This window comes from Adiantum capillus-veneris, chromosome 7 (genome assembly GCF_014529385.1).
Source record: "Adiantum capillus-veneris isolate H3 chromosome 7, ASM1452938v2, whole genome shotgun sequence".
NCBI classification, from domain to species: domain Eukaryota; kingdom Viridiplantae; phylum Streptophyta; class Polypodiopsida; order Polypodiales; family Pteridaceae; genus Adiantum; species Adiantum capillus-veneris.
Window position 1 is genome coordinate 22366993 of NC_140937.1, and position 17615 is coordinate 22384607.

A 17615-nucleotide genomic window follows, 5' to 3' on the forward strand; every position below is an offset into this window, starting at 1 on the left:
ATATCACAACAGATTGTCTAGAATTATCATCATAAAGGAGGATAAAAATTAACCTAGGGTAAAAGCACCAAGTAAAGAACAACAAGATTGTGAACAGCGGCATGAGACCTATGGAGAGAGATTTCACGCTTGGAGTGGTGTAGAAGGTGCACACAAGAGTCCTCTATTTAGCAAAATAGGCATTTTTGGTTCCTAAGGTTTTCACTTCATTTGCACAAACTTTGAGGCAAAAAGCGTGCTTCAGACATCAAGACCACACAGGCCAAGCGCAAAACGGGATAGTAGAGAACGAGGATTGAACTCAAAGTTTCTCCAATGGGAGTGCTCTACGGAAGACGACATACACCATCTACCTGGGGGGATTCATTTTACTTCGCATGATTGTCCCAATTATGGGGCTTTTACTCTGCTTTGGATTTGGGATGGTAAGGTGAGTCAATTTTTTCTAGCAATTAAATAATTCAACGGAAGAGGCCAACTTGGGACAAAATGCATATTACACTTTTTGGCCTTGGCAGTGATCATTGATATTGCTCTGTCTGCAGCACTAGCATTAGACGTGCCTCAAAAGCAATGGCATTACAAGTGGGCAACCAACAACAACGGCGTGCAAGAGGTTGCGATTCAAGAGCAGGGGACTGCGCCTGCATTAATTGGATGATATAAGGTGCAATCTTCAAGGGGCAAGAAGTCGATACTTCTGATCTGGTTTTTACCTTTATGACAGTAGCTACGTTGCACAGTTCATTGTGGGCGGCTGCCGACGTCATGTCAATGCAATGCTAGCCCAACAAAAAGGTGCTACTAGCAAGTGGAACAGCCCATCTTCGAGCCGAGACTCTCCAAAATACTCACCGAAGTGATGGCCGCTCCGCTCAACTCTGTTGTTGCCTCAACAGATACTACAACAAATCGACTTGCACTTATGAGATCAAATACGAGGACAACTCTTCCACTTCCACACCTTCCCCAACATAGTCTTGTGTTGCAGTGAACAGACCACACGTCTCAAAAGGAGATGAGACCTGAGTCGACTGCCATAGGAGATGAGCTCTCGGGGGGTTCACTATGTGTAAAACTACCATATCACGTGCATTCAAGACATGTTTGTAAAACCCCTTATCTGTGAATTTTATTAAGAATTTAATATACCCTTTTCTTTTAAAATCTGTAAGTTTTTTTCAATTTTGAAAAAATAATGCCCTTTTGTATATACATTTCTGTAAGTTTCAAGAACTTTAAATACCCTTCTATTGAACTCACGTGATAGGTCACATTTTTATTAGGTGACCTCCCAAGGGATGAGCTTCAGAGGTGAAGAATCCTTTGAGGTGGGTAAGCAAGCGAGGCCATGATGGGTAGGTGCTCTCTCTCTCTCTCTCTCTCTCCCTCTCTCTCTCTCTCTCTCACACACACACACACACACAAAAGAAAAAATCTTTGAAACAGTCCGCGCCGGTGAGGTTTGTTTTAAAGAGTAATTTTTTAAAAATATTTTTGCTTAGGGCATACTCACACGAGCCCGTCGACACCAGCAAGTCTATTTTTGTCATCTCAGAGTGGCACAAGTGGTTGGTAGTAGCAACCAACAAGATACTAAATACCTCATAAAGCAAAGAGCAACAAAGTAGGGCAAGAAACAACATATGGCTTATCGTTTGTTAGGCTGAGTGGCTCACATAGGTGGGACAACACTAAAGGAGAGCTAAGCTCATCAATTCACATTTTTGAAGGGAAGATTGAGCATGAGGATGATAGACAAGTCGGAGCCATCAATGACAACGAGCATTAGTAGAATGGTCCTCATGATGATATGGGGGTCACCTAATTATAAAAGGGTAGTTTATTTTGAATAAAATGCAGCATGTAGAGGCGTAGAGATAAAGAGAGACAGAATAAAGTAATGGAAAATAAGGGACCCTTAATGTTGTAAGAACACTCTCAAGAGAGCTTCAAGGTGTATTCTATGGCCATAAGTGTTGCATAATCTCATTACTATGTTCCACATTGGCCATAAAGGAGATAACTGCTTTACACATCTATAGGTAGGTGCATAAGGCTGTGTGGACGTGTGCATGTGGCAAAAAAAGTTTGACTCCAACTAAGTGTTCAAACCTAAACAAAGTTATTCTAGTGAAATTTATAAAAAGATAAATTGAAAAAAAGCATTTTTTTTGTCTTTTCACTCCATACTATTCAAATATTTAATCGAGATTTTTGTTTTTTTCTTGTTTTTCCAAGTGCCATAACGGATAATGCAATCTCAAAGATTTGTTCATCTTTGCTCAAAATTATACGTTGTGAGCGGGATGGAAACACACAGAACGCCTCTATAACGACCCGACACACTCTTAGGAAGATACACACACACACACCCACACTATGGGGCACCACTCGGCTTACACAACACACCTGGCCGAGACAAGGAACACACCTATGGAGTGAGAGGAGATAGACTATCCGTTTGCCCACTCCACACAGAGAGACACACACACACACCCAAAAAATTCAGTTCAAAAGAGGAGAACTTTTGATATTTAGATACAAATGAGCATGGGCCAACACCAAGGGGGCAAATAGCTCACACAGTATGGGTAAAATAAGCCAGATACAATCACAAACTGGAGCAAAAGATTCGCTCATAGGAGAAACTTACACAGCCAAAACAGCAAAAAAAATGGAAGAATTTGGCAAAATGGACAGCGCCATCGCGTCCAGAACGGCCCAAAACCCCAGTCTACAATGTCAAAGTGGTCAAATCCGACCTCGGATGAGCAGTTTACGGCCAAAACATGCTTCAAAATGAGCAAAAACACAGTTGTGGCTGTTCCTCCTCTCTTCTCCACGTTTTTTCTGGTCTTCTCTCAGTTTTTTTAGTTCCCACACTTAGCTTTATCACTTGGGCACCCTTGGCCTTTTAGATGACCTCAAACGAACCTCGAACAGGCCAAAAACTGACCTCGCAGTGCATAGTTGTCACCTTTTTGCATCATCCGCACACCCGGCACTCAGCTTTTTTCAATAATGCATCCCGCCACCACGTGAAGTGGCCCCAAAGTATGGTCCTCATGATGACCTTTCTGCATAATTATCACAAGAAAACATCCACGTTGTGTCCGTACTCATCCATGTGCAAGTATTGACATCGTTCGGTCTCCTGACGCCACTAGATGCCATCTGACGCACCTGCTTACCTCATGTCGTCGGCCCGCGGATAGCTTCCTCGAGAAGTTTTACGCCCTACCAACTCCTCCTTATTGTAGAAAAAACACACTGGTACTGGTAATATTGAAAATCGATGCATTATGTACACCCTGTCCTACCTGTACACATGTGGGCCCCACATAACCACCTGGCTCTGGAAAATGGGCAATCCTTTATTTGATGCACCATGCATGTGTATGTACATATGCGCAATCCCTTGCTCCAAAAAACTCCTGACATAATTTGCCCACCCCCTAGCCTGCTAGAGCATTCATGCTCAGCAGCAGCACTAGTAGATGCTCATTCCACCTGGATCAAAAGGCCAAAGGCATATTGCCTAATTCACAAGAAGCATCATAACACCACACCTACATTTGTCAACAATCAACCAAAATGCACCATAGGCATATTCAACTAACACATCCGCCCTGTCTGGAGTTCCAAAAGCATAAATATTGCATGCCACATTCAACCCAACCGATAGAGACAACTCAAGTGACTCATCACCTGGCATCTTGGCTTCACCAGCCATAGCAACAACCTGCAAATCATGCACCCAAGTAGCTAAAAGCATTGTGTGAAGGTAAAGTTGTTGATATCCAAAGCACAAAAGTATCCCCGCAGCACACATATCCCTAGCATAGGCATCCACATAGCTGAGATTGGACTCATATATGCCAAACCCCTTCTCATCATCATAAGCATACTCATCATCACACATAACTTTATCCACATCATAATCATGGCTAGCACCACTATCTATAGCTTCTAGCATGGGTTCATCAGTCTCCAAGAATACAGATCCCTGCTCTAAACCACAATCATGCTCACAAATCGGTTCAATCACTGCACATACATCAAAATATGGCTTCAAAACAGGCTCCACATCCAACAAATCCACAAAATGGCTCTCAACCTTGCCCTCTTCCCTAATTTCCAAGGAACTAGTATCCAAAGATACGTGCTCATCATCAATAACCTCGACCTCACACTCACACCCAGAATCACAAGGTACACAAGTAGCCAATGCATCCTCTTCAAGACTTTTCAATCCTGTATCCAAAGAATTACTCACCTCTTTAGGCTCTTCCATAAACCTGTCAACCTGCAAGACCTGTTTACGCTTCACAATAGACCTTGGGAAGAAACGAGAAACATCATAGGATAGGCTACTTTTCACCTGCTTAGGCTTAACTTCATCTTCCATGTCAAATCCATCTTGCACATGCATACCTGTACTGATACCATGTTCCTCAAGATGCTTAAACTTCCATTCCTTGTGCTTTGCAATGCATACAGCATCTTCAAAAGACTCGGGCGTCTTCAACTCAACCTCGAACCGCAACCAAGGTGACAAACCATCAACAAAAGAACTTTTCTTCAATGAACAAGGGGGGGTCTCATCCTTAAGAGCAACACACCAACGAGTCCATAAATCTGTAAAACCTTGTACATAGACATCAACACCTTGACAAGAACCTTGCTTAAGAGCATTGAGCTCATTCCATACTGCATTTGCATCTTCAAAAACCTGGAAATGCTCTAAAAAAGCTTCTATAAACTTGTCAAGACTCAAACCATAAGAAGAAGCCACTGCTTCTTTAGCTTCCAAATCCATGAACCAAACACGGGCCTCATCTTTCAAAAGCAATCCAAATAGCCTCAAAATCTTGTCCTCATCACACATATTGTTGCTTATGCATGCCACCTCAACTTGCTCCAGAAAGTCTTCCGCATCTTCACCACTTCTTCCATGAAATTCCGGATAAGAGAAAGCCATGGCTACCCAAGTTACAATGCTTTGAGAACCCCTTCGAACCCACGTGCAAGAACCCAAGACTTTTGACTACCCAATCCCCAGAAACTTCAATGGAGCTCAGCTTTAGATAAGGACAAACACATGCACATCAAATGAGTTTTCATAGTTAATCATCGGAATTACAACAGGCAAAGGACATTCCAGTATCTCCCTTAATCTTCTTGGCCCGAACATGAAGACTATGCGCTGCTGGAAAAAGATCTTCCTGGACACATGAACATTTATCTGGATTCTTTGAGTTAAATGAAAAGGAGTGAATTGAGATCCGTTTTGATCATCCATTAAAGCCAACCATGCAGCTCCCAAGAAAGCACATCTGACTTATCCTCTGATTTTGCCAGAATTTCAGTAGCATAACAGCATAAATGCCTTGAAAGACCAAAAGACCAGCCATCATAACTTGGAAAAATTTTGGCAGAGTTTCCCCCAGAAGTAGAGCAGTGTGAACCCAAAATATATACTGTATATGTATGCATAAACTGTCAACAATAGAACCCGGGCATCAAATAGGACTCACTAGTACATAGCCTATGGCGAGGTCACGAAAAGGGTGCTCCAGCTACCTGTATCACCGAAAGGATCTCCACATTTGAGAATCCCCCAGCTCAATAAAACCTCACGCTATCGACCCTCACACGAAGGCTTATGCAAATCGCGTATAGTCAAGTCTCAGAAATGACTATCTTCCAAACCAAGTCTCAGAAATGGCTGGGACTGCCAAATAAAACCAAATATGGCTCCACAAAGGCGTACAATTGGTAGTTTACACAAGTAACGTACAATCCAACAAACAATGCGCTCAAACAGGCGCCAAGTGATGCATACCCACAACAACTGCAAGTGACATCACTGCTAGTATATCACTGTACTCCAGCTACCTGTACCTGTGTGAATCACCTGTACCTGTACCTGTCCCTGTAACCTGTAATTTGCAACCTGCAACCTATAATCCCGAATCTCGAAGCTTGAAGCTCGAAGCAGAAGGTACTCGAAGAAGATCCTCCGTGGGGGCACCAAAAGAATGTGAGCGGGAGGAAAACACACACAGCGCCTCTATAATGACCCGACACACACTCTTGGAATGATACACACACACACACTAGGGGGCACCACTTGGCTTACACAACACACCTGACCGAGACAGGGAACACACCTATGGAGTGAGAGGAGAGAGACGATCCGTTTACCCACTCCACACAGAGATACACACACACACACACACAACACACAGAGAGATACACACACACACACACACAGAGAGATACACACACACACCCAAAAAACTCATCTCAAAAGGGGAGAATTTCTGATGTTTAGATACAAATGAGCTTGGGCCAACACCAATGGGGCAAATAGCTCACACAATATGGGTAAAATAAGCCAGATACAATCACAAACTGGAGAAGAAGCTTCGCTCATAGGAGAAACTTACACAGCCAAAACAGCAGAAAAACAATGAGAAATTTGGCAAAATGGACAGAGCCATTGCGTCCGGAACGGCCCAAAACCCCAATCTACAATGTCAAAGTGCTCAAATCCGACCTCGGATGAGCAGTTTACGGCCAAAACACGCTCCAAAACCCCAAAAACACAGTTGCGGCTGTTCCTCCTCTCTTCTCCACATTTTTTCTGGTTTTCTCTTAGTTTTTTTAGTTCCCACACTTAGCTTTATCACTTGGGCACCCTTGGCCTTTTAGATGACCTCAAACGGACCCCGAACAGGCCAAAAACTGACCTCGTAGTGCATAGTTGTCACCTTTTTGCATCATCCGCACACCTGGCACTCAGCTTTTTTCAATAATGCATCCCGCCACCACGTGAAGTGGCCCCAAAGTATGGTCCTCATGATGACCTTTTTGCATAATTATCACAAGAAAACATCCACGTTGTGTCCGTACTCATCCACGTGAAAGTATTGACCCCGTTCGGCCTCCTGACGCCACTAGATGCCATCTGACGCACCTGCTTACCTCATGTCGTCGGCCCGCGGATAGCTTCCTCGAGAAGTTTTACACGCTACCAACTTCTCCTTATTGTAGAAAAAACACACTGGTACTGGTAATATTGAAAATCGATGCATTATGTACACCCTGTCCTACCTGTACACATGTGGGCCTCACATAACCACCTGGATCTGGAAAATGGTCCTTTATTTGATGCACCATGCATGTGTATGTACATATGCGCAATCCCTTGCTCCAAAAAACTCCTGACAACGTTGCTTGCTTTTTTTTGCTTGGATAATGGAAATCCTCTCATGTAGGAGCAAAGATTTTGGAACAATAGTGTACCAGCTACATTTATGCACCCTGCAATTATGGACCTACATAATAGGTTTTGTTTGGCACATGTTGTCAAAAAAGATACAACATGGTCTAAGAACGCATGCAGTTTGGTTTAGCTAGTGTGGAGCAAGTGTTATGAGGGTCCCTCTCACTCATTTCGCTAAGTGTTTGCAATTACCTCCATACACAAGTACATCTTGTACTTGAAGGATGTCATTTTTTTGACATCCTTATCTGAGACATATTCCACATGTGGAGATTATGAGTTTCTAGGACTGACACTGGCACCTGTTATTTCAATTATGTGTCACGACAAAGTCCCTAGGTGCTGGTCGGATCCGTTTATTAGACCATTTTGAGCACGTCGTATTAGGAAAAATTTCAGTGGAAAAAAATTATCGGATACCTAGTAAGACTTGTTAAGGTTACAAGTATTGTTAAACAACTTTAACGGATGGTTGTTTACACATGCAACAAAGCCAGGTTTGTTAATAAACATGCTTTATTTGGTACCTTGATATGATTGATTGATGGTAGATACCTAAAAGCCGATCCAAACTCAAAAATTTGGTGCTCAAGGGCTTTAGAAAACTCACTAGAAGCAAACTAATAAGTTTCATTATATTCTATGGTGGAACATGGATCATGATCTATGTACCCTAGAGACAGATTAGTGTAGAACTGAGACCATCTGCTAATACCTGTTGACTTCAATCAAGTGAAACCAGATTTTACGATAGAATTCAAATAAAAAACACACTCAAACAAGGAAATTGTGAAAAGTCATCTAAAGTCAGTCCAGCTGACGAAAAATTGGGATTTTTCAAATTTTTATGATCCAAATCCAAAAATGATTTTGGGAATTACTTCCAAACAGCATAGACTACAAGCTAAAAAAAATGCATGTCAAAAGTTTGTGAAACATGGATCACCGTATACCTCATTAGATATTTTGATTGAAAATTGAACAACGAGTACCTAGGGCATATAGATATATATATCGTAAAGACACATTGGCAAAAAGAGTTGAAAAGGTGACCCAAAGAGGGCAAAATCAGAAGATAGCCAAAAATCGCTAGAATAAACCCAAGATTTCACTTTTGTCTAACAAAAACTAATCCAAATTCAAAAATATTTTGGGGATAGGCTACAAACATCATATTCTATCAGCTCACCAAATCCCAAGTCTAGAAGCGATGGAACATGGATCGTGATCCATGTCCCCCTTTTGAGATTTTTGGTAGAGACTTCTCCAGTCTATAGCAGTGATCATTGGAAACATTACTTCCCAAAGAAAGATTGAAAAAAGAATCCAAAAAGTAGACCAAAAGGACCAAGAACCTTCAAAGTGAAAAATCACAAAGTCTGACCTAGGGCTTGACTTTTAGCTGACCTAATCAAATTCAAATCCCACAAAATTGCATAGCTGGTGTTAGGGTACCAAGGGCAAGTTGTGTGTAAGGTTTCATCACATTCTGCCACTAAGGTACATGGATCGCGATCCATGTTCCCTTGTCACCGATTGAGACCAAAATTGTATCATAGCTAGATCTAGTCATAAGAAGACTAGTGGTCTTTTCAAAATTTAAATTGGATATCATTTGAGGATTTTGCAAGCTAAAATATGTTTTGTGCCAAAAGCACAATTGTTTTGTCAATTCAAGAATTATGTTTTGCCAAAATTGTATCATAGCTAGATCTAGTCATAAGAAGACTAGTGGTCTTTTCAAAATTTAAATTGGATATCATTTGAGGATTTTGCAAGCTAAACTATGTTTTGTGCCAAAAGCACAATTGTTTTGTCAATTCAAGAATTATGACTAACAGAGCAGCTGTGAGCTCATAGCCATCAAGTGTTTGTTGTGCAGATTGCAAGGGCTAGAGCATTGCGGCTTGAAATGATTTGGAGTTGAAGATTTGGAAGCATTTAAAGAGGTAACATGTCAGGGTTTTGCAAGAGTGCTTGTTTCTTGATGTATTTGAGATCGGGTAGATTCTACCCAATTAGAAACCCTACTGTAGAAGACCAAGCTAGCAGCATTTCTATTGAAAAGAGTGTGAATCAAAGACCATTGGCTCCCTTAGAGCCGATGATGACTGAGGAAAGTCTATCTGATACGTCCTCGGAGAGATCTTATATCTACATGGCTGAGGGATTCAATAGAGCGAGTTTCAAAGAAGGGAACAAACATGGGTGCGGGACCGTCCCAACGAGCACCAACAATGAAACAACTACACTTGAAATATATTTGAAGGCAACCAAAGTCCAAAATTTCCAAAGATGGTATGGATTGCTACTACTAAGTAAAGTTAGAGGAGAGACCTAGTGAATTCAAGGACCTAGTGCCCATGGACTATAATGGTGATCGATACTTCAATGATGAGGGGATAATGTATCTAGTTGTGCAAAATCCCTATATTGTGGATAAATGGGGAATGCCAGGCACAAAAGACAAAGTTGACATAGAACCAGATGATAAGCCGCCTAAGTTGGATATTCCAAATGCAAAACTAAGGCGAGTTAATGAAATGATATGAGTCAAAACAAAAAACACTCATGTGGGGATATACAAGTAGAATAATGGTGAGAAAATGTAATATTACAAGTGCAATGAGCCCTAGAGAGCACAAATGATTGTATGTTTTTCCATACATTGAGACAGAGATATCCATATAATCATGCTTGATATGTATGGACAAAGGTATTTTGATAGTAGACCGGAGAGAACTTGAGAGATATAAGTACTTTGGAGGCCCACTCCATTAGTATTATATCACCTCCTAGCATGTTCAAACCTACTGTATCAAAGACCAGACCAGAAACAAAAAGAATGAGTCCTGAGAGAACTAGAATTACTAACTCATTGAGTCAACCGTAGTTTTTAGTGCCTATATTGATGGGATCCTTGGGTCCAAGGGTTCCAGTTGAAAGGCTCATTGGTTAGGGAGGATGCCAATCAGAGCATGCAGAGAAGGGAACGAGAGAGAGAGAGAGAGAGAGAGAGAGAGAGAGAGAGAGAGAGAGAAAACAAATATTGACACCAAGCAAAAATAAGCCACACTATTTTGATTGATTAAAAAGCTTTACATATATAGGAAGACTTGCCATGCAAAATTGCATGCAAACTGGAGGTGCATTGCATGCTATAGGGGAGTCTTCCCATAGTTAATGGGCTTGAAACCCAACAATCCCCCCGTAAGCCCAAACTAGACTGACCACCATTCTCATGACACTAGAGTTTTAGGTTTACCCTTAACCACCATGAGTTTTTGTATACTCATAAACACAACCAAGGATTTTGGTATACCCATAACCTGGTGCTATGACAATGAAGCCCCCTTCAAACACATGGGGTGTAGGCCAAAAATAACTATCAACATATGGAGTTTTTGGTTCACTTCTGAACCTTCGGTTTAGGTGTACCTAATAACCTCATGAGAAGTGGGACAACAGGCTGAGAGAAGTTGTTTTTGGGAGGTCTTACCACTTATATGTGGTAGTGTTTATAACCTGTACAATTTTGACTACATGACAATAACAGACAATTTATAGGATAAAACAAAGCTTTGACAAAACATAAATGATAGTGTTGACCATAAAACCATAAGTCTATGACACTAGATTGGTAAAAAACAATTTGCAAAGTCTTGCAGCACATTCTCAAAGAAAATCTTCTATATACTTGTGCTGGTAAAAAATACATCAGAATTTTGAAAGCTTTGGAGGATTGGAAGCCAAAAATTCTCCAATTGACGATGTAAATTGGCCGCATCTATCAAACTTGTCAAATTCTGATGCCATATTGAAGTCTTCAAGAAGATCTTGGTGACAAAGACTATTGCCAACCACGTGAGGATTCACCCATCAATTGCTTAAGCAAGAGCTATTTGCAAAGCACCACAAATGGCAACATTCTAAAAAGTTGGTAACCGATGGGCTTTGTGCTGCAATGTTGAGCCTTCAATGCGTAGCAGCGCTTTGATAAGCTTGTCCAATGCAATCAAAACTTCCAAGCAAACTACCTTGCGCTGTGTTTCGAAATGTATATAACTATGTAGAGGACTCCCTTGCATTTTGAAATGCCGTATGTAGAGTGCTTTGCCTCCTGCAGCAATTGTGCCTACATTTTGAGATGCAGCACAAAAGGCTTGCCAACTTCTTGACTATGCCCTAGCCGACCTCTTATTCTTTGCAATTTTCAACTCCTTCTCCGCCTCCTTCTCCTTTGAGAGGCTAGCCCGAACACCACCTAGGCTCTGATACCACTTGTAAGGCTTGTGGCTAGGGAGGATGCCAACGGGTGGGAGCCATGGTTTCTTGAGAGCGTGGAGAAGAGGGAATGAGAGAGATCAAGAAGAGAAATCGACACCAAGAAAAAATAAGCCATGCTCTTTTGATTGATTAAAAATCTTTACATATATAGGAAAGACTTGCCATGAAGAAATTCATGCAAAACTGCATGCAAACTGGAGGTGCACTGCATGCATGGGCTTGAAACCCAACACACAATGACTACTTATAGGGACAATGAAGCTCCTAGCATGGTATATACAATGAGTGTTCCAGATACCATGACGACAGAAGCAAGAGATGTGCGTCATGAGGAGAGAGCCACAAAGAGAACTCCAACTAGAGTTCCTAATGGGGGTTATGAGGCTGAGATAACATCCTCCAACAAAAATTCCAAATGACGAGTCATTTGAGCTGAAGGTGATTTATAATGAGTAATCAAGGCAAAGAAGCTAAGAGTGAACTTGAGATTTTGGGTAAGTCGGATATATAAAGGCAAAATAGGGAAAGATAGGCCTCATTTGCATTTGCTAGAGTTAGAGAGAGAGAGAGAGAGAGAGAGGAGAGAGAGGGCTAGCTTTACTTCTTTTGCGACTTAGGGAACCTACGGATTCTTGCTTGTTACAAGCACTCAAAGCCATATATTTGCACTAGATTTGACAGGTATGATATATGTACCTCTGTTGACAAGTGTATGTAAGCAAAACAACACAAAAAACACCCGACAATCCACATCAATCAAAATCATACTCAAGGTTTTGCAATTTTTCTAAGGCTAGCAGAGGGGGTAAAAGCACTCAAAATTCAAAAAGGTTTGGTCAGGGTACTCAACAAGCCAACATCTTTCAGGCCATGTCATCACAGTGTGATTTGGTGGTGGAACATGGATCACGATCCATGTATCCCAACCTCCAAATCTGAGTGTCCCGAGGTTGATTTGGAACCAAACAGAGAGAATGTTGAAGCATATAAAACATGGCAAGCAGGAGTAGAAGCTTACAAGAAGTGGATCAAGAATTCAAGGAAAGTGATGCATTGGATTTCACTATGCATTAGCGACTTCTTTATACCACATGTGAAGAAGGCTCAATCTCCAAAGGAAGCATGGGAGATACTAGCAAGGATGAACAGCTCCAATACAGAACCATGAAAAGTTCACTTGAAGCAAAGGTTACATTGTGTATGGCGAGGAAATAGATCCATATCAGATTATGTGACAGAGATAAAGCAAATACAGGAAGATCTTGCGAGAATTAATGTTGAAGTTCCAGATGATGACTTAGTTTCAGTGACATTGAATGGTTTGGGACCAGAATCCAAGTCATTGGATACATCTATATCTGTTCGAGGACACATGCCTGGTTTTGAAGAGTTAGTAAACCTTTGTTTACAAGAAGAGGTGAAGTTAGGCAAGCCAGGTCCTTCTACATCAAAAAAAAATTCCAGAGATCATGTTTTTTACTCTAGAGGTCGTGGAAACAATAGAGGTGGAAGAGGAAACTATGATCGTGGAAACAATGCTAGAAGAGGTCAATGGCAAAACCAACAAAGTCAAAGTTACAATGATTACAGCCATTGAGACAGGGGGAGAGCCCAACCTCGTGGACATGGAGGTGGACAATTTGTACATCCTCAAAGAGATAGATACTGTAACAGATGTGGCATTTATGGTCACTTTAAAAAGAGAGTGTTACACAAGGCTAAATCAAAATCGTGACCGTGGTGGAAGAGGCCGGGGTTATGGCAGACATAGAGGAAACTTTGTTGGATACAAACCTCATGATCAAAATATATATGACAATAGATCGAGTGGACATTTATTTCCTATGGAGCATGTTGTTGGAAGCATGGTGGAGCCACATCATACAGATGATTGGTATTTAGATAATGGTGCCACAAATCATATGACATATCATGGTGAATGGTTTGACAAAAAAGAGAAATTATAAGAGGATGAGTTTGTCGCTATAGGTGATGATACTATGCATAGGATTACGCATGTTGGTTCATTGGTTCAGTTCCATTGCTAGAAAAAGACAGGACATACAACACATTGGGAGATGTTCTATATGTTCCTTCAATCACAAATAATTTAGCATCAGTTGGACAAATGACAGATCAAGGGTTGCAAGTCCGTTTTAATCGTTATGGCTACTTCATAGAGGAGTTTCACAAAGGCAAACCAGGCAAGATATTGGCACGTGGAAGAAAGAAAGGTTGCTTATTCTCATTGGAAGCTGGAGATCCATGTTTACACAGCGGTATGTATGCAAACAAATCAGCCACTCAAGATGATTGGGCAAAGTTATGGCATAAGAGGATTGGTCATGTCAATTTTAGAAGACTAAAGCATATGCAATCAAATCAAATTGTACGTGGATTACCAAAGTTTGGCATATTGAATTTTGATCATGTTTGTGAAGCTTGTCAATTTGGAAAGCAATCTCGTTTACCATTTCCAAAGAGGGGGAGAATTAGCCAAAGTCCTTTGGAAATTGTTCATTCAGATATTTGGGGACCTTGTGATCATGCTACACCGAATGGTTGTCGATATTTTATCACATTCACAAATGATTACATCAGAATGACATAGGTTTACTTTCTAAAGGCAAAGTCAGAGGCATTCGAGGTATTCTTGGAGTTCAAAGTTATGGTTGAGAAAGGGAATGGTTGTCAAATCAAATGCCTACGTACAGATGGAGGGGGAGAGTACATGTCACACAATTTTGATGATTACTTATGTGAACAAGGCATAAGAAGACAGATTACTTGCAGATACACACCACAACAAAATGGAGTTGTTGGGAGAAAGAATAGAGTCATAGCAGAGATTGCAAGAGCCATGATGAATGAGATGAATATGCCATTAACATATTGGGCTGAAGCAGTACACATTATAAATCGAACACCAACAGCTGCAATTCATGAAATTTCACCTTATGAGAGACTTTATGGGATCAAACCAACAGTTTCCTACATGAAAGTTTTTGGATGTGTTTGCTATGTTCATGTGCCAAATGAAGCAAGAAAGAAGATGGAGCCAAAGGCAGTGAAGTGTATATTCTTGGGCTATCCAGTTGAAAAGAAAGGTTACAAGTGCTATGATCCTACGACAAGACAAGTTTATGTCAGTAGAGATGTCAGATTTTGTGAGCATGAACCATGGTATAAACCAAAGCCAATGATGATAGAAGATGAGTATGAGGAGCAAGAGAATGTGCGTCATGTTGTTGATAAGCCACGACCATCAACAAGAACTATTTCAGGACCACATATGGCAGAGGAGAGTACAGGAAGTGTCAACCCATGGAGCGGTCATTTGCGAGATAAGAAGCAAGACGAGAAAGGCAAGAAGAAAGTGGTTGAGGAGAGTTCCGGAGATGAAAGCTTTGATGAAGAGCATGGTTTACCACATTTGAGGACACTTGGCAGTAAGCATGCTAAGAAATATGTACCCCCATATGCAAGAGTTGAAGAGAAGAGTGCACCGCAGTTGAGAAGATCAGAGAGGGTGTGGTATCCAGTTGATAGATTGACATACAACGGTTACATGCGTACACATTATGCATACATGGTTTCACGTGTGCAACATAAAGAGCCTACATGTTTTAAAGAGGCAATTGGAAAATCAGAATGGGAGTCAACTATGGATGATCAGATGGATGCTCTTGTGAAGAATGACACTTGGGATTTGGTTTGATAGCCAAGTGGAAAGAAAGCAATTGGTTCAAAATGGGTATACAAAGTCAAGTGCAAGTCAGATGGTAGTGTGGAAAGATACAAAGCGAGTCTTGTTGCTAAAGGTTATGCACAAACAAAAGGTCTTGATTATGATGAGACATTTAGTCGAGTTGCAAAGATGACAACAGTCAGATTGGTGATAGCAATGGCAAGTATGTTCGGTTGGAAGTTACGGCAAATGGATGTCGATACTACATTCTTGAATGGTGATTTGGAAGAAGAAGTTTATATGATACAGCCAGAGGGTTATCAACATCCAGAGTTTCCATATTATGTGTGTAAGTTGAAGGCAGCATTGTATGGTTTGAAGCAAGCATCTAGAGCTTGGTATGAAAAGATAACCAGATTCTTGAAGAAGATTGGATTTAAACAGTCTACTGCAGATCACTCATTGTTTTTGAAGCATTTTGATGGAGAGATCGTTGTTATTGTTATCTATGTTGATGACTTGATTCTCACTGGAAGTCATGATGAGAAAATTTTGCATGTCAAGAAGAGTTTGTTGAGAGAATTCACATGAAGGACCTTAGTGAGTTGAGATATTTTTTGGTAATTGAAACTATCGACACTTTATTAGGAATTTGGATGATACAAAGACAATACTCATTGGCTATGCTTGAGAAGTATGGAATGACAGCGTGCAAACCGGTTGATACACCTCTTGATCAAAATGTGAAGTTGATTGATGATGGACATTACATTGAGGATGTCACTATGTATCGCAAGATGGTTGGAAGTCTTATTTACTTGACAATAACAAGGCAAGATTTGAGTTATGCAGTGGGTGTTGTGAGTCAATTCATACAAAAGCCATGTAAAAGTCATCTTGATGCAGTGAGACGGATTATGAGATATGTGAAATCCACTGTCAGTTATGGAATGTTTTATGAAAAGAATGGGAAGCTTTGCCTTTATGGTTACACAGATGCAGATTGGGCAGGAGATTTTATGGATAGAAGATCTACAAGCGGTTATGCATTTTCCATTGGCAATGGTAAAATAAGTTGGAGTAGCAAGAAGCAATTAACTGTAGCATTATCAAGTACAGAAGCTGAATATCATGGAGCAGCTTTGGCAGCATGTGAAGAGTCATGGTTGAGAGTACTTATGGTAGACTTTGTTTTTGACAATCTTGATAGTGTCATTATATATTGTGACAATATTAGCAGCATCATGTTGGTAAAGAATCCAGTTTACCATGTTCGCACCAAACACATTGAAGTAGATTATCACTTCATTAGAGAAAAAATTTTGGCAGGTGAGATTGATTTGGTGTATGTGAAGACAAATGATCAAGTTGCGGATATATTTACAAAAACTCTTGGAAAGGAAAAGTTTTGCTACTTTCGTGAAGCATTGGGAATCAATCATATGCAAGCTCATTCTGAGCTTGAGGGGGAGTGTTAAAGAATATGATGTTAAAGAATATGGCCGTTGTGCTATGGGCGGCCGGACACTAACTATACTATGTTGTAAATATACTTTGGATAATAATTCAAAAAAAAGAAGAGTGAGAGCAGTACATTGAATGGCTGTTGTAGGGTAACGATTGTGTGTGTGTGTGTGTGTATTTCGATGTGTGTTAGTGTGTGTGCGTAGTCTTCTTTCCTACCTTCTCCATCACCTACGCACTCTACACTTATCTCCTAGATGGTTGTGTAGGTGGTATGATCATTGGGTCTACTATAGACTCAACATCACTACTCTGAGAAGCGTAGTCCACACAACAACGTATATGTAGTCTCATCATAAATGCTCATATGGTTGGTACCTCATAAGGAACCTAGTGGGACAGCACTAATTATGTCTTAGGGAGGATACCCTCTAGGTCTGGCTATCTCTCTCATGTATATCCTCGAATCCTCATCAGCATACAAGGGTCCAGTGTCAAAAAGGTGCAACGATATAGTTTGTGGCTCAAGGGTGTGTGCGAGCATCACGAAGGACTAACGTGATACTCTCTGGACTATCATATGTCATGTGTCTATATAATGTACGAAAACCATCAAGAAGGTGATCTGACAATGGCGGGTGTGCTTGGGCTCTAAGAATTTGGAAACAGGTACGAGGGTATGTGGACTGAAGCTGGATATACCTCTCCTTGGTGTCTATATGTATGTATATATGCAATCCATCTAGCTCACCAGAATCCACAATAGCCTGTCAAACAGGGCCTTAGGATCCATGATCGCCAAAGTCTGTCAATGTCGATGTCACGGAGGTCTATGTGCGAATGCACTAGCTAAGGTGGGTAATCTGGCAATCAAAGGGTAGA